The sequence below is a fragment of the Cebus imitator genome, unplaced genomic scaffold (assembly GCF_001604975.1).
Source record: "Cebus imitator isolate Cc_AM_T3 unplaced genomic scaffold, Cebus_imitator-1.0 Scaffold103, whole genome shotgun sequence".
Classification (NCBI taxonomy): Eukaryota; Metazoa; Chordata; class Mammalia; order Primates; family Cebidae; genus Cebus; species Cebus imitator.
The window spans coordinates 947,693-966,534 of record NW_016107418.1 but is presented as its reverse complement, the minus strand read 5'-3'; the positions used below and the strand labels follow the sequence as shown (position 1 = coordinate 966,534).

The 18,842-nt window shown below is 41.5% G+C and overlaps 1 protein-coding gene across 4 annotated transcripts in view; it reads right to left on the bottom strand.

Annotated features, from left to right (window-relative positions):
- Window positions 1-8,741, bottom strand: part of KATNAL1 (katanin catalytic subunit A1 like 1) — a 95,530-nt gene extending 86,789 nt beyond the window's left edge. The window contains exon 1 of one of the 4 annotated variants that reach the window (XM_017537480.2): window positions 8,552-8,741. The gene's annotated coding sequence lies outside the window, so the exon portion shown is untranslated. Of the gene's footprint in view, window positions 1-7,989; window positions 8,327-8,551 lie in introns of those variants that run through there. The other 3 variants (XM_017537481.2, XM_037741681.1, XM_017537479.2) reach the window with 3 other exon arrangements.
- Between the last annotated feature and the right edge of the window lie 10,101 nt (window positions 8,742-18,842).

Here is an 18,842-nt window from a genome sequence, read left to right as displayed (position 1 = left end):
TAAGAAAACACATAACCATGACTTCTCAAATCAATGCATCTTCAAGTATGTTTCAAGCTCAGTAAATGAACCTACTATGTGAGTGCTAATCAACAAAATAGTTAATTTTGAAAATCACAATACCTCCCGTCTCTTTATGTTGGGTAATATTCTCAAAGGCTACAGTTTGCCATAAATAATAAAGAGTACCACTTAATCATAAACCCAGACATTACAGAAGAATGTATGTAGCAAGGAAGTCTTTTCGTTTATTTTTTTACATGTATATAAATCACTTCTCAAATATTTGAGAAACAAAAAAACTGTTCATAAACATAAAAGAATCTAGATATTAATATAGGGTTCTAAGAGCTTAAATGTTTCCAGAAGTAACCATCACAGTCATTTCTGCTCATGTTCTAAATTCTCCTGGCAACTTTAAAACATTACAAAGGACAGAAAATGTGGATCATCTGTTACTATGTCTCAAGATGGCAGCTTAAACTATAAACTTTATCTTAAGTGCATAAATACGCTTTTTAGCACAAAAATAATAGTAGCAATATTTATTGAATGCTTACTCCCCACTAAGTAATAAGATAAAAATGGTTTTCTAGCCATTATCTCATCTAATCCTTATAACACAACGCAACTGTAACAGTTATCCACCATTAACAGAGGAGGTCTACTAAAAATACAAAAATTAGCCAGACGGGGTGGCGTGTACCTGTAGTCCCAGCTACTTGGGAGGCTGAAGCAGAAGAATCGCTTGAACCTGGGAGGCGGAGGTTGCAGTGAGCCAAGATCGTGCCACTGCACTCCAGCCTGGGCGACAGAGCGCGATTCTGTCTCCAAAAAAAAAAAAAAAAACCAGGGAAGGTGACTGAGGCTTTAAAGAATTTAAACAATTTGCCATAGAGCCTGGATTTGAACCCAGATGTGTCGAACTCAGAGCCTGTTCTCCTAGCTCATTACACTTTATTGACTCAAATTCCTTTAAAGTTACCCAGCTAATCTAAAAATAAATATAAAAGGCTTACTAACAGAAATAGATATTTTGTTCTGGTTGCCTATATAATTAAATATTACTTGTTTTTAAATATCATAGTGCTTTGAACAACATAAAACCCTTCAAAACCATCTGCTTCATATTACTTTATTTTATGAAGTATTTATTTTTGAGACACGCTCTGGCTCTGTCGCCCAGGCTGGAGTGCAGTGGTGCAATCTTGGCTCACTGCAACCTCGGCCTCCCGGGCTCAACCAATCCTGCCACCTCAGCCTCCTGAGTAGCTGGGACCATAGATGCGTGCAGCCACGTCTGGCTAATTTTTGTATTTTTTACAAAGATGAGGCCTCACCATGTTGCCCAGGCTTGTCTCAAACTCCTGGGCTCAAGTGTTCCGCCCCGCACCACAAAGTGCTGGGATAAGAAGCAAGAGTCGCCACACCCAACCTCAAGTAGGCTTTGAACAAGTAATTTATTATCATATTTACTTATTCATCCATTCATCATCCAGTCTAATTAGTAGCACCTACTACATTTAGCAAATAACCTATGTATATGTAAAAAACAATGAAAGGCCACATGGAGTTTACCAACATATAATTCTTGACTTCAAATAATATCTAATAATGCAGAGAAAATACTAGTATAAAAATACCAGGAATTGGCCAGGTGCAGTGGCTCACACCTGTAATTCCAGCATTTTGGGAGGCCCAGGCGGGTAAATCAAGAGGTCAGGAGATTGAGACCATCCTGGCCAACATGGTAAAACCCCATCTCTACTAAAATACAAAAAATTAGCCTGGTGTGGTGGCATGTGCCTGTTGTCCCAGGTACTTGGGAGGCTGAAGCAGGGAAATCACTTGAACCAGGAGGCAGAGATTGCAGTGGGCCCATATCACGCCACTACACCCCTCCCTGGCAAAAAACCAAGATTCTGTCTCAAAAAAAGAAAAAAAAAAACAAAACAGGAATTATGTGTTAAATACCACAGTCATCCACATTCTCACATAAGTAGTCAGAAAAAAAAAAAACTGGCACTACTGATTCTCTCTCTCGTTCGTTTCTCTTTCCACTGCAAAATAACAAGGAAAAATGGCAAGGCGAAAACATCAGAAAGAAAAGAATACTGACGTATAAAGACACTCACAGAGACATAAGAATAAATGAGAATAAAGGAACAATGAAGTTATACTGTTTGTCCCTCGAACACGTAAAAGCTATGAAGATACAAAATAAAATACATTGTTTTTGGAGACAATTTCCTTAAAAAACACAAGAGTCAAGAGTAAGTATACCAAAACTAGTTTGAGCACTGATTGAAATGTAACCTCCTTTGAGAGAGGGGCCAGATCTTATTCACGTATCGTATACCATTTGATGCACTATTTGACCTGAAATGCGAGGCACACATGTTTGATAAGTGTCCATAAAATAACCATTCTAAAGAGTTCTGTAATACTCAGGAAAGTAAATACAATTGGGGGTCAGCAACTAAGCATTAAATTCTCTATAAAATGCAAAACGGTACTTAGACATGATTAAAAACTATAAAAAATGTTTACTAAAAACAGCTTCATATCAAAAGAATATTAAAAAGAATAAAGATTTCAAACCAAAGTTCACTTTTTAACAGGCTGCTTAATAGGAGTTTTACAATTACTAATGGACAGAATAAAGTTACAAAGGGACTTAAAAGGTCATTTACTCCTTTGCCATTCGTTCAATTAGGACCACAATCAAACCATCCCCCAGCAAAAGAAACATATCTAAAGCTATCCAGTGAAGATTAAACCACCTTGATAAACTACTCCATTTTTTTAAACTACTTTCACAATCTATGCCATGAATTTATCTGGCCAATGTCTGTATCTCACTTTTATCAGATATTCTAGGGCGTAATTTCCCTAGGACTACCATATATAAAAGTCTAGTTATCACTGAGGAAAAAAATGTTTAAAATAATGTTGAGCCGGGTGTGGGCACACGCCTGAAATCCCAGTTATTGGGGAGGCTGAGACAAGAAGGCTGCTTGGGCCCAGGAGTTCAAGGCTGCAGTGAGCTATGACTGCGTTCCAGCCTAGGTGACAGAGTCCGACCCTGTCACTAAAAAAATAAAATGAAATACTCTTGAGCACATTAAAATATAAACATATTTTCATTTACAAAAAGATGCTCAAATATCGGTGAAATAATAAATCAGTCCAGACATGAAATACTGTCAGAATTGAACAATTTTAGAACTACTGGGATCTAAGATGATCTGGTGGAATTTGTTTCTTTAAAGATGAAAACAAGGCAAAACACAATAGTATTAATACCCTATAAAGTAACATTTTATAGCATTAAAGGAAGCTTCATTTTTAAAAAAAAGATTCATCCTCAGGCTCGAATCATCACTTTGTAATAACTACTACCTGATCCACCTGCTTAATACGGTCAAGTAAATTCACAGAACTGGCAGTCCTGCCACACTGTTAGCAAGGAAGCAGGAGAAGGAGAAATGCATTCAGTTGTTGAGCACTTTAGGGTTTACCGGCACTAAACTGCTTTAACTTCTGAAATCAAATAAGACGGATAGTACTAACACCCCATATACACAAGGGTACAGATTTGGAGGCTTGCCTATGATCACACAGAAAATAAGCTGTAGTTACAAAATTTAGACAAGTCTGACTCCTTCCACTACATCACAGTCAGTAAATGACACTTGGGGGAATGTCCTCTATAAAAGATTATCACTCTAAATGTTGAGACAATAAAGTATAAAGTATTAATCTGTAAGGGCCTTTCTAGTTTTACTGTTACATTTACACAAAATAGACAATTATTAAACTGATAAATGTAAAGTGGCAGAGGAGTTAATTCAATAATTAGTTCTTGGCCTGGATTCTCTTCTCTTCAGCAACCCATTAGGCTATTGGTTTCCTCAATATTTTAAATTCTCCCTTAATAAATCAATCAAAATTTAAGGAGAAAAAAATCATACCACCTCATGCTTTGCTGTCACTGAAAACTGACTTCTAGTCACAGCTCAATTAAAAATCTTGCATGTCCTAGCTCAACTCCTTTTCCATAGAGGCTATTCCAAATCTCCATCATTCTTTGGCAACCCCAATCTCTTCTTTCATCAGTTGGCATTATCCCTATCCTCTTAGAGACTTAGGGTTTTTTGGGGGGTTGCGGGGGCTATCTTTTTCTTGCAGTAGAGACCACAAACTTTGAACACTCTCATCTTTTCACCACCCAACTTATAAATATCTATATCCATTCTCTTTTCTTGTTTCTCAGTGCCTAGGAATACAGTTAGCCCTTAACTGATACTTGTTAAATGTGACAAATGAATTCAAGAACAACTCTTTTGCCCTGCTCCATCCCATCCCTTCCTACATTTTCAGGGATCTGTATCAGCTACCTTCTCTCTCTCTTCATCACCTACATCTTCAAATATCACCTCTGTGGCTCTTTCCCTTACAGCTTATTATCAATCTTCCACCCCCCACAAAAAGAAAAAAAAAATCAACTCTACAAACTTTACTTAGTGTTCCATCTCTTTCTTCTCTTTATAGTCAAGCTCCTTTAAAAAAAAATGTACAACTGGAAATTTCCTTTTTTGAGACAGGAAGGGTCTTGCTCTGTCACCCAGGCTGGAATGCACTGGAATACTGCGGCCTTGAAATCCTGAACTCAAGCCATTGTCTCACCTTATGGAAATTTTATATCAAGGAGGTACTATGAAGTAGGATAATGAAATTAAAGTTAATTTTTTTTTTCTTGAGATGGAGTCTCACTCTGTGCCCAGGCTGAAGTGCAGTAGCGCAATCTCGGCTCACTGCAACCTCTGCCTCTCGGGTTCAAACCATTCTCCTGCCTCAGCCTCCCAAGTAGCTGGGATTACAGGCGCGCACCACCACACCCGGCTAATTTTTTGTATTTTAGTATAGACAGGGTTTCACTATGTTGGCCAGGATGGTTTTGATCTCCTGATCTCATGATTTGCCACCTCAGCCTCCCAAAGTGCTGGGATTACAGGTATGAGCCACTGCATCCGGCCTAAAGTTAATTTTTGAAAGAATCCCTACCTTTTAAAAATACATACTGAAATATCCAGAGATGAAAAGCTGTATCTCAGTGTAGCTTCAAAACAGCCCACTGGAGAAGTAGGAATTACAGATGAAACAAAATTAGTTATGTGTGCATTTTTCAAGCTAGGTGATAGTTACACTGGAGTTCATTTTATTTTCTCTTCTTTTGTGTATGTATTATGGGAAATTTTTAGTATTTTTAAAAGTAGCATGTGCTCACTGATTCCTCTTCATTTCTACAAAGTTCTAAAATGATTTCTAGCCACAAAATACATCAAGCACTTCTCAGTCTTTATCTTACATGCCCTCTCCAATCAGCTGATACTCTGGACCACGCCATGCTTCTTACTTTCTACTCCTTTGTTTGTTATGCTCTCTCTCCCAGTTCTTCTTTCTCTCTGCCTGCTAACCACAGTCTCATTTGTAGGCTCCTCCCCCAAACACATACACACATCTCTTTTTCTTTCTTTTCTCTTGAGACAGAGTCCCGCTCTGTCACCAGGCTGGAGTGCAGTGGCGCCATTCTGGCTCACTACAACCTCCACCTCCTGGGTTCAAGCAATTCAACCTCCACCTCCAGGGTTCAGGTGAATAGCTAGGACTACAGGTGTGTACCATCATGCCCAGCTAATTTTTGTATTTTTAGTAGAGACAGGGTTTCACCATGCTGGCCAGGGTGGTCTCGATCTCTTGACCTGGTGATCCACCCACCTCCCAAAGTGCTGGGATTACAGGCATGAGCCATTCCACCCAGCCTACACACCTCTTAAATAAGAATTCCATATCCAAACCTCTTCCTTTTTCTTTTCTACTCATTACTCCAGCGTGAGCTGGTCCATTCTCCCTTGTAGCTTTAACTACTTATCTATATGCAAACTTCTAACTCCAGCCTGCTCTCTCTGAACTCCAGACTCAAATGCATCCCCACCTGAATATCCCACAGGAACCTCAAACAAATACTCAAAACTGAACTAATATCTTTATCTTTCACCCCAACAAAAACCAGTTCCTCCTCATATCAATGGGTTCACTATTACCTCAGTCGTGCTAGCCAGAAACTGAGGAATCAATCATCTTAGAGTTCCAAATCTCTCTAACTCCCAACACACAAACACTTATCAAGTCATATCAATTTTATCACTTAAACATTCCTTGAATCCATGTCTCTCTGTGACTCCAACTGCTTAATTCAGACTCTCTTCATTTCTCTACTGGATTTTTTTTTTCTATTATACAACTGGCTTTTCTACTACCACTCTAATCTTTTCCCTCCCAGGGCCATTCTCTACACTGGAGCTGGAGTTATCTTTCTAAAACACAAACCTGATGACACCACCACACTAGCTAAAATTCTTCAATGGCTGCCCCATGTCAAAATGAATTCTAAACTCTGAACACAGTACCAAGTACTTTAATATCTGGCCTCAACCACTAATTGCAAGTATTCTGGGATCCAGTCATTCAGAACTACCTAGGGTTCCCCAAATACAAAATACTCATTCTTCAATCTATCCTTTGCTCATCTTGTGCTATCCATTTGTCCTAGACTGACTTTCCTCATCATCACTCCAACGAAAGCTTATTCAACTATTTTAACACAAGTTAAAATTCAAATCATACTCGAGACCTCCCCTGACTTCTTTAGACAGAGTCAGTATCAGAGAATGATCAGTGCTTGAGCTCATGAAATGACCCACTTGAGCTGAAATCCCAGGTTCACCCTTTACCAACTATGATTTTGTACAAGGCCTCTAAAGCCTGTTTCCTCATCTCTAAAAATCAGTAACTGCTTCACCAACTGTTTTGAGAATTAACTAAGGAGCTGTATGCAAAATACTCTGCACAGCAACTTAAATATTCAATAAATGTTACTGTTATGTGATTATTTTCACTCTGGGCTCTGATAGCAATTTGAACATATCTCTACCACACTATTGTGATGACATGACTGTTTGCCCATGCAGGATACTATCTTTTTTCATCTCTTTATTCTCACCATCTGGCATAATGCCTGGCACATAGGTTCTTAACAAATTTTGAATGAATAAAATACTTCAATCCTTATACTGTATCACATAAGGCCTCAATTTTGCTTTCTACCTGTCTTACTAACTCTACTTTCCATCTCCTCCTTATACAAAATTGCTACCTCAAGTAAAATTTACACAGGTCAGCTTCATTTTAATTAAGAGAGAAATAATTTTATGGGATTTGTGTCTTTTTGTTTCTAAACACACACAAACTCACAATAATATCAACAACTCTCCAACTCACTTTATAAAGCAGCAAATTTCTAGAATGGTTATCTACCTTTTGAAAATTTTAAAGGGTCGCCAAGGAAGGTTTCCTAAATCTATGTCACCTCCCTTTACCACCAATTCTTGGAGCAACCCTAAGGACTCAGGTGTACTCCTAAGCATAATTAATTAATTCATTTAAAAACATGGTATTTTTCCTACTGAAAACATGCTCTGAGAAATTCTGAATAACACTGAAATAATCAAAGAAATTAATTATTGCTGCCTAAAGCTAAAAAAAAAGTATGTTTTTAAAAATTACTAGTAATTTAAAATTGAACTAATCAAAATATGTGTATGCACTGTCAGGATGGCAAGTGGGGGTGGGGTAGAGCACTCATTTCACAACCTTGAACCTCAAGAAATAAAATGCAAAAATGCAAAACGTTAAAAATGCCAGATACCACCATAAAATCGCAATGACATCTTTTTATCTATTTCCACACTTAACCTTGAAACATTACTGCCCTTTGAGTAATTACCGATTGATGGGTTTAATATGCAATCACCTCTGAGCTACTTTAAAACAAACATGACTAATCTAGAAATAAACGTATCCGGGAAAGGAGAAAAGACTGTTAAAACACGGTTTCTCGGGTCTCACATCCAACGTGTGACTTACATACGGTTCTGCACGGAGAAGCAGCAACCTGCGAGTGTCAGAGGTGCCGAAGGCCCGAGGCCCCGCAGCTTGGGCGGCTGCTCATCCCTCAGACTGTGCAGGGCGGTGGCCCAGACCAGGTGGGGCTGAGCGCTGCAGCCGGGGCGGGCCCAGCAACCGGGTGGGAAGCCCCAGGCTCACCTCCACTTCCCTTTCCCAACGCACAGGACCCAGTTCTGCGACCACCCAACAGCCCCCTCAAGACAAAGAGAGATTTTTTTCTGTCCGGGTCCGCTCAAAGTTTATCGGTCTTTCCCAGCGATCGGGGCCGCCGGGCTTTGTAGTTTGCCAGTCTGAGCTACCCCACCAAGGCCGCGAGCCCGAGGAGCCATTGAACTACAATCCCCATGATGCCCCGCGAGCCTAGCGCTCCGCCCAGTCCCCGCACAGGGGCCAGCGCCCAAGTAACCCCACCACGCACTGCCCAGGCATCTCCGGTGGTGGGAGGTCGGGAGGGGCTACAGGCTACAGCCCTCCCACAACCTGCTGTCCCGCTCTCGCCCCTGTCCCTCGGATTCATTACCTAGGAGGCGCAGGTCGGGGCACAGTCCGCGATGCGGTCCAGATGGGGTGGGGGTGGGGCACACGCCGCCGCCGCCGAGTCCGTTAGTTCGCTACGTGCGTGAAGAGGCTGCGGCGGCGGCGGCGTAGGGTTGCCATGGCATCCGCGGTCACGCGGTGGGGGCAGCGCGGGAGGGAGCGCGGGGCTCGTGAGTCCGCTCTGGGGCGGAGCTTGGAACGCCCTCATCGGTTTCCGGGGAAGGGAGGTGCTGCAGCACAGGTTGGGAGAGTAGGGAGACAGTGACATTGAGGAGGACGCGTGGCTGACTGAGCTCCAGTAGTGCTTGATGAGCCCGCCTCGACTGCGTCCAGCCCCCGTGGCGGGGCGCCTTCGTGCCTGCTGCTTTCGGAGTGGGCACCCGGGGCCCTTGGCGTCCGCCGCTGGGTCTGCCCGGATGGGATGTGTGGAACCTACGCCACCTCTGTGTTTATCTCCTATCAAACCGAATTGAAGTCGTTCGCACCCCCTTCCTCCATTCTCTGGAGAGTGGGATAGAAAGGAGTCCTTCAATAAGATGGAATGCATATGGTTTTTAGGATTATTCAGGATGTTTTGGAACTTGCAAATGGCATTGCTTTCGACAGAATTTGGATTTATGCTGTTTCTTGGGCAATAGTTTGTGGATTCCAAGATAAAAAGGTTAAGAACTTGGGCTTCTAAAACTAATTCTTAGTTCACGTCCTGCCCCTATAACATGGTAGCTGATGACCAGGGGTGCCCTTCTCACCTCTTGACGTTTTGGTCTGCAAAATGGAGATTACCATCTTGCATCTCTTGTAAGAAATAAACCTAGCATTTAACAATAGCTATTAAATATTAATTATTTAATCGATAGTGATAAAAGTCAGAATAGTGGTTGGCTGGCCGTCAGGGAGGGATTTGAGATTATTTTTTGTAGTGATGAAAAAGTTCTATAGCTAAGCGTTTCGGTTACAGAAGTATATGCATTTGTCAAAACTCTTGGAATGGGACATTTAAGATTTGTACATTTCACTGCATATAGATTTACCTCAAAAAGGAACATAAAAATGTGTTGTTGTTATTGTTATTAGAACTATGGACTCTAACAGAAACCACAGAGATGTTCTAGGCCCAATCTCTAGATTTTATAGATGAAAAAACTGAGGCCCAGAGATTAATAGAAAAAAAGAGGAAGGGAATTGAATTACTGACCTTGTCATTTTCTAGTAATGAATGTCACCTGAAAAATTATGGTAGAAAATAACAAGTCGCTATGCCTGTAATCCAGCTGAGTCATCCTACCGCAGAGATTTTCTTGAAATTGACTCAGTCCCTTATCCACCTTTTGTTGTTCGCCAAGGCCAATGCCCTCTCAACGACTGCACTTCTGGCTCTCCATTCTTACTTTTCTGAACACCTAAGACTTCTCCACATATCACCTCTTGCAACCCTTTTCTGTCTACTGCTGCTGACACATAATGTCGAAATTAGCCCCTTTTATTTGGCTGTTTCTATAGCCAACTCTGGAAGGTTTGCAGCAGATGAGTGGTTTTAAATTAAGGATGCAAAAAAAAACCTAAAATTAGAAATCCCTGCTTTTAAAAGGCCTCCAGTTCCACCAGTGGTATTTTTATCCGCTTACTCCCATTTCTTCATCATAACCTGTAACCTCCCACTATTGTACCATCTCTCTGGTCCCATCTCCCCCCTCCTCTCTTCTCTCTTTATAGAATATTTTTATCTCCATCTCCTAATCTGTGCCTTCATAGTTATCTACCATTCCTAAACTGTTTACCAAAGTATTTTCCTACACAAAGTAACTAAGAGGAACTCTGGTCCCAGCTATTAAAATATTTCACACAGGTATCCTCATATTCTATTTAATTCAGTCCACAGTGTAGCTGCTCAATAAATATTAAGCAGTTTATGTACGTGACCTGTTGTTATGGTTTGGCTGTGTCCCCACCCACCTTTCACCTTGTATTATAATAATCCCCATGTGTCAAGGCCAGGGCCTGCTGGAGGTAATTGAATCATGAGGATAGTTTCCCCCACACTGGTCTCATGGTAGTGAATGAGTCTCAAGATTTGATGGTTTAATAAATGGGAGTTCCCCTACACAAGCTCTTTTGCCTGCCACTGTGTAAGAAGTCCCTTTGCTCTTCCTCATCTTCTACCATGATTATGAGGCCTCCCCAGCCATGTGGAACTCAGTCCATTAAACCTCTTTCCTTTATAAATTACCCTGTCTTGGATATGTCTTTATTAGCAGCATGAAAATGGACTAACACCCCTGTCCAGACTTCCTTCACAGTGGGTTCACTTATGAAACCCATTTTCTTACATCGATAATAATGGTTTCCTCTATTTAGTATCAATGAGGAAACTATGTGATCATACCTGGAATCTGCTGTCTAAGAGGAAGAAAAGAAACCAAAGTAACCATAGCTTGTACAGAAAACACAACAACACTTAAGAGATGAAAGTCCAGAACAAAGTCTGAGTATTAAGCCATAGGACATCCTTATAGGACCTGTCACCTGCAGCAATTTGATCACAACTCTGGATATGTAATGAGCATGTCAATAAATTCTCCTTTACTGCTGGTGAAGATGATACTGATTTGCTACCGGCTGAGCACATGTTTGTGGTAGGGATGATAGGTTCACTGGATCCATCTCTCCCTCACCTGGTTTCCCTTGTGACCTGTTGCTTGTCTTTCTTTGCAAGGCAGCTGGCCAGGGTTGTAGTGCAGCCTACAGCCATGACGAAGTCTCCAAGTGCAAGGTCCCAATGCATAACGCTCCTTGTTTTGTGAAGCCAGGATCCCAGAAAATCAGCTCAACAGGACAGGCTTCTTGAGAATGGATGACGCAGCACAAACAGCTGCTTTGCAGTGAGTTGGAGGAGGGAGGACCACAAGCCACTGAAGCACAGTGGCTCACGTGGCTGTGGACAGGTAGGAAGAATAAGGACTGACGGTAAATCATAGTTACTTTGGACCTTTTCAAGTGATAAACACTCTATGCAAATCCAAAAGGTGGAGCTGAAAGCAGCACATTAATCCCCACAGGCAGCGTGGTCAAGAGGCACCACCCTCATTTACAGCATATCTGGTTCACAGTTGACGTCTTTCTCAGTTATGGGTGTTCTTGGGATCGCTAGCAATTGACTTTGCTCACCACCCTCCTTGATGGTCCATGACCTTGGATCTCTTCAGAGCTTTCCAACCAGACTTCATTATTGTTATTCACCAGCTCTTTTATCTACTCCTTAAATGTGGGGATCGTTGCCAAGGTCCAGTCACTACACCTTCTCCATTTACAAGCTTCCACCTCAGCCAAGGTTGACGCTCCGACTTCTCTTGCTAGTTCTGATCCGCAAGTTCCAGTACTGCACAAGCAGACCTCCTCTTCCTTCCTTAATTTGTTCTGTTACTTCTGTTCTCTACGCCTGAGTTGCCAGCCCCTTATCCCATCTAAGTTCTATGTATTTTGAAAACTAACCTTCACTTGAAACCTTTCCAAATCATTCATGCTCAGTCATATCACCCTGCTCTGTACTCAGAATATTTCCTGCCAGTCTCACTCCCTCAACAGCTTACCATACTGAGTGGCTGCTCATCTATCTTTTACTCATTGGCTTTTTGTCTTTTCTCAGTATATTTCAAGCTCCTCCAACGTGCATTTTTGGGTATTCTCAAAAACACCTTCGTAGTACCCTGTATATAATAAGGGCACAATAAATGTTTTTGACTGGTGGTTCTTTTAACTTTTCCCCTTTGCAAAACCTCCTTTATCTGGTAGCTCTTCCTCTTCTAGTGCTATACAGGACATTTGCAGCCTCTTGGTAAAAATTTCCCTGAAGCCTATAGAACTGTGGGCCCCCATACATATTCAGTGGAGGAGTACCTTGGGAAGTAATTCCTTAAGTCACTGTTGCTGTGGAAGGAATTCAGTATGTAAGTAGCACTGAATTCCAACATTCAGGCCCTCTTACCCTTGAAGATCTAGAACAGAATTTTCCTCACTGTGAGTCACAGCCTATTAGTAGGTCATGAAGTCAATGTGATGGGTCTCTTCCAGCTTTGTAATATTGACAATGTGATAAGGTAAGGTAGTGTAGGCTAAAGCAGAATACAATGGAATGTGATAGAAAATGAAATCCAGAGGGGATGTGCATGGTGAGGGTCAAGGATCATATGGCAGTTACTGAGCTGTCATCTTTCAGCTTTAAACCTACCCCCTGTCCTCTGTGTTGGTGGGGCTGGAATTGTGCAAACGTTTCTCCTTTGTCATCTGGGTGGAGAGGCAGGGGCAGCACAGCAGGACCAGAGGAAGAGCACAAGGCTGGAGGAAAGGGAAGCAATTTGCCCCTTCCTGATGGCCTGGTATGCTTGTCAGCATCACTCCTGCAACAGCCTTTTAGCCTGGTGGCAGTTTTACTGTCTCCAGCTTCTTGTTGTATCTCTGAACCAGCCTCATCTCCTCTCTTCTCCATCCACCCCAGAGCATGACCTGCAGCAGCGGCCAGGCAGTGTCCCTCTTCAGAAGCCTGTGCCGCAGCTTCACCAGGACTTCCCTCCAAACCCCAACCTCTCCTGCCTTGGATCTCCAGTCCTACAGGCAGGAGCTGCTTCTCGCAGGTATAACCTATGTGTTACTCCAGTGTTCCTTTTTTAATTTTTCAGTCCTTAAATATCTGACTAATCAATTCCCTGTGCTAAATTCTCGCTCTTGAAATATCTAAAGTTTCTTTTTTCCTGACTGGACCCTGACTGATATGAATTGCGAAGTAAAATGTACTTCCTGCCATAAGTGTCCCTCAAAAGGGTTTAACAAACACTGCTTTAGAGGATTGAGAGTTTTTAAATAGCCAGATGCCATCAGTCCTAACATGTAGGGGTACTCTGGATTTCAGGTCCATGAAAAGCAAAGACCCTGTTCCATTACAGCAGTTGTCACTGTTGGACCACGGGCCTGGAATATAGGGATCACTAGAGGTGAGCCTGCACTTGTCTGAGAGTTTAGCCTGAACCCCAAGCTTCATATGGAATCTGACCTCCCTCAGACATGCAGAAACTCAGCTTCTTTACTTGCTACAGTTTTACTCCTTATTAGCAAATGAAAGGAAGCAGAAAGTTAATGATGAAGAAAGCCAGGAACTGGTACCAGAGACCTCATACAGTGAAATGCAACTTGATTGAGTGGAAGAGAAGGGTTTAAAAGGTAGATTTTTTTTTTTTTTTGAGCAGAGTTTCACTCTTGTTGCCCAGGCTAGAGTGCAATGGTGGGATCTCGGCTCACCGCAATCTCTCCTTCATGGGTTAACGCAATTCTCCTGCCTCAGCCTCCAGAGTAGCTGGGATTACAGGCCTGTGCCACCAAGCCCAGCTAATTTTGTATTTTTAGTAAAGGCGGGGTTTCACTATATTGGTCAGGCTGGTCTCAAACTCCCGACCTCAGGGAATCCGCCTACCTTGGCTTCCCAAAGTGCTGGGATTACAGGCGTGAGCTACCATGCCTGGCTAAAAGGTAGATTTTCAAGGTGTCAATTTTGTCTTTCTGTTGTTGCCTTTTTTTTCTTTCTTTTTTTTTTTTTTAAACAGAATCTCACTCTGTCACCCAGGCTGGAGTGCAGTAGCACAAGCTTGGCTCACTGCACCTTCCGCCTCCCAGGTTCAAGTGCCTCAGCCTCCCAAGTAGCTGTGACTACAGGCGTGCACCACCACGCCCTGCTAATTTTTGTATTCCTTAATAGAAACACGGTTTCACCATACTGGGCAGGCTGGTCTTGAACGCCTGACCCTATGATCCGCCTGCCTCAGCCTCCCAAAGTGCTGGGATTATAAGCATGAGCCACTGTACCCGGCCTGATGATGCCTTTTCTATGTAATGTGAAGAGATAGTAGACAAGGAAGAAATTAAGAGCCTTATACTAATATCTTATACCTGTGTTTCTGCCTTATCCAGTCAAAATGAGGCTTTTGCTCTATTTTATTCATGAACTTACTATACTTATGCCTCAGTCTCCCATTAGAAGCGAGACTCACTTAATCACATATTCTTAATAAAAAGAGCTGCTCCACATTTTAGGAACTCAAAATATTTCTTATGTATGCCAAGATAAACACAAAACCTCTTGGCAGCAATCTATGAGGATTCTCCTTGCTTATGATTTTGCATTTCTTTATGCTAATTCAGAAATATGAACAGAAAACCCAGGACTTGAGGCTGTTAAGTGGATTTGTAACACTTGGAGTGTTGTGGGCACATAACTCAATGAACGAATATATAGTCATCTGTGATAGCTGGAGGAATAGTATTTTCATTGAGCACTGCAGTAAGTCATTGCAGATACTCTGCTAGATACTAATACATTAGCAACACTTTTTTCACCTAACTGTTTTAGGACCTTGAATTTAGTAGAATACATAACTCAAAGTGAATTACTCAGGCAAATGTTGGCAAGAGTTACTTCATTTGTGACATGCAGAGAATCTTCTAGTGAATTGAAAAGCATGTCACCTTCTGATTTATCCACTGAAGCATGTTACAATGTAGGTGACATGTCACAGAGGAAAAGCAGCTTGTGATCAGGTTTTCTATTCATAGAAGACAGTGTTGTGCCAGGCAACCCCAACCACAGAACATTTCAAGTGAATGAAAAAGGAGCAGTACAGCTGGGATCCCGTTTCCCCTTCTAAGGAGATGCAAACCCTCTCCAGGGCCCCTCCCATGCCTGAAATCCTTTCTTTTCCTATTTTTCTTGAGACTATTCTACTTCTACTATAGACAACTGAGAGAGATGAGTTTTGGAGGAAAATTCCATTTCCTTTCTTCCTTCCTATTTCTCATGCATTTTAGGTTGTCTTTGTGATTTATGTGCATAAATGATAGAAAATCATAAACGTTGGCTTACATGAATTGTTCCTAAATGGTTAACAATTCAAGCACGCTGTTCATCATCCTATTCTCCCTGGTATTCTCTCCTTATGTTCGCTGGCCTGCCTCACACCTTTCTTAAGTTTCACCTCAATTTTCACATGTCCAGAAAATTCTCACTGACAATAAAGGATTCTGACAGCACTTATTCAACCTCATCTCGATCCCTTTTTCCCAAATTACTGGTTACCGATTCTTACTGTCTGAAAGTGAAGTTAAGATGAAATAAAGTAAGTATGGCAATTACATAAGATTTGGAAGAAACATATGTTGCTTCCTTCTTGATCTGTGCCAGGATTTACACCTTCATGACAGAAAAGCATTTGAGTTTTTTTAAATTTAAAACACACAAAAAAATTATAGAGAGTTGCATAACAAAAAAGAAACCCTGGTACTCACCACATCCTGATTTTGATGTTATTTTTGGATTCGTGTTCTTTTACTATTATTACATATCTGTATATTATAGACATTATATAATAAATATTTTGCATATTTTCAAGCTTTCTATAAATGTTATGTTATGCCTTCTTGAGGTTGCCTTTTTTTGTTCAACAATGTGTTTCTGAGATTTATACATGTTAACAGATTTAGTTCACTCATTTTTAATTGCCATAACCATATAATACCAGTCATCTATTTCCTGTTGCTGACTATTTAGTCCATTTCTGTCCTTCACTAATACTAAAGATTGTACAATAAACATTGTTGAATACTTCCTTGTATGTATGTGTGAAAGGTTTTGGAGAGTTTATCCAAGAAGTAGAATGATAGATAGCAAAGATCCTTCATCTTCAGTTTTCCTAGATTTCACCAGTGTTCCCTAAAGTCACTGTATTCATGTATGCTCAGAACAGCAACGTAAGAGAATTCCCACTTCATCATATCTTGGAATTATCTGACATTTCTATTTTTGCTGGTCTCATGAGTAGGAATGTATGAAAGTGTATTTGGGTTTGATGTAGGTGTCACTGTATGAGGGTTGTCAAGGCAAGAATGTGAGGCTGAAGCTCAGGAAGCAGAGGAAGTCAAATATAAATTAGGCAGCATATGAGTTTTCTATTGCTGCATAACAAATTACCACACACTTGCTCAAAACAACACATATTTATTACACAGTTTCTGTGGGAATTCAGTTACAGCTTAGCAGGGTTCTCTGCTCCAGGGTGTCTCATGAGGCTGCAGTCAAGGTGTCATCCAGGGCTGGGATCTCTTCTGAAGGCTTGACATGGGAAGGATCTGCTTCCAGGGTCTCGTGGTGGTTGCCAGAATTCAGTTCCTTGCAGATTGTCGGACTGAGGGCCTTGGTTACTGTCCTGTGCTCTGGTGTTCTCTATCCTATTTTATTTACATTTAGTTAATGAGCTACTAGTAGGTGTAGCAAACACAGCTTGCAGGATGCAGTGCAGAGTATATGGTGACCTGGCCTGCTCGCTCTTCCTTGTTTTCTGCCTCCTCATGCTCCCAGACCTCTGTGCCTGCACATGTCCTCCTCCTTCCTGCACCCACCTTCCCCTACTGTACCTGTCATCTCCCCAGCTCCTCATTGTCCCTCAAGAATCAGCTCAGGCATTGCCTCTGGAACCCATTCCTGACCCTGGTCTTCTTACTCTGTACCCTGTAGAACCCTATGCCCCCACCATCACAGCACTTACTCTGAATTGAATCATCTGTTCCCTTCTCTGTTTTCCTACCAGACAAGTTCTTTGAGAATGGGGAGTAGGTCTCTACAGTTTTATATCCCCAGCCCTAGCATAGTGGCTGACATAAAGTCAAAACCTAATAGATGTTTCTTATATGAGCAAATGAATGAATGTCTTAGAGATTAAGGATAGAAAAAGAAGTTCCTGACAACATTTATTGAAAATCTATTATACATAGGGCACTGTGGTAGAGAGAATTATGAAAAAAATAGTGGAACTTGACAGTGCTAAATGCAAAAAAAAAAAAGGTATAAAATGACCTGTACTTATAAATGAGGATTCTTTATATTTATAACTAAGTACCATCAGATGTCTCACTGACAGTGGATTGAATGATGAAAGTGAGATTTTAAAAACCCATTTCTTTCTTTTTTTTTTCTTAACTGATTCCCTGTTTTCATCTCTTATGAGAGAAACCTCAGATATTGCTCCGTTAACCCAGGTCTGCTCTCAAACAGAGAGGCCCAGTGTTGAGCAAAAGAAAAGGGCTGTTAAATATTTTTCAATCAAGTACCCCACATGACTAATTCAGGCCCTCCAAAATAGTCCCAGGGAGCCAAAATGAGGTAATATGGCATGTTATGGACTTAAAGTGTGGTTAAGGACACATACAGTCACTGCTTCAGATGCCACTGTGAGGCAGAAAATCCAGGAATGCAGTAGAGAAGGGGAATGTGAACCCAGAAGGTACTCAGTGTCTCCCCTTCAGACACTTTTTTGATACTCGGAAGCCTGGTCTGCTGAGGTCAATTCTGCAACCCTGGATGTTGAATTAATAAACAAACTAGGTCAAAAACAGATGCAGACTATATTAAAAAGAATAAGATATTGTAAGGTAACAACGCATGTTTTGGGCTTAATTGAAAACCCTAAGAGCAGGATAACAGCATTATAAATAACCTGACCTCTCTCAAACTACTGCCTTCTCCCGCTAGTTAATAATAATAGCCACAGCTTATATATGTACCTATTTTTATAGTTTGTGAGAATGCTTTATCTTCTTTGAGCTTATTTGAGCTCAGAGCAGCCCTGTGAAGTAGATACAAGTATTACCGATTTTGTAGGTGAGGAAACTGAGGTTCACAGAGGTTAAACAACTGTCCGTGGGTCACATAGCAACTGACTAGAACTGTTGGGGATTCTCATGTATGATAGTGCCAATTTGTTGCAAGGCAATAGCAACAAAAAAAAACTTGGAATCTAACCCCAAGGCTGCCAGCTATTAAGGTATATGACCTTGGACATGTTCACTTTTTTATTTTTTCATTTGAGACAGGGTCGTACTCTGTCACCCAGCTTGGAGTGCAGGGGTGCGATAATAGCTCACTGCAGCCTTGAACTCCTGGGCCCAAGCGATCCTCCTACCTCAGCCTCTCCCGTAGCGTAAACCACACCTGCCTGATTTTTTAAATTTGTTGTAGAGACAGGGGTCTTGCTATGTTGCCCAGACTGGTCTTGAACTCCTGGGCTCAAGGGATCCTCCCAAAGTGCTGGGATTACAGAAATGAGCCACCACACCTGGCCCCATTCAACCTTCTGACCTTCATTTCCTCACTTATAAAAAATCTGCATAATCATACCTTCCCTTTCTGCCTCACAGGGTGCCTATGAGGACAAAACAGGTGGTATGTGTGAAAGCGCTTC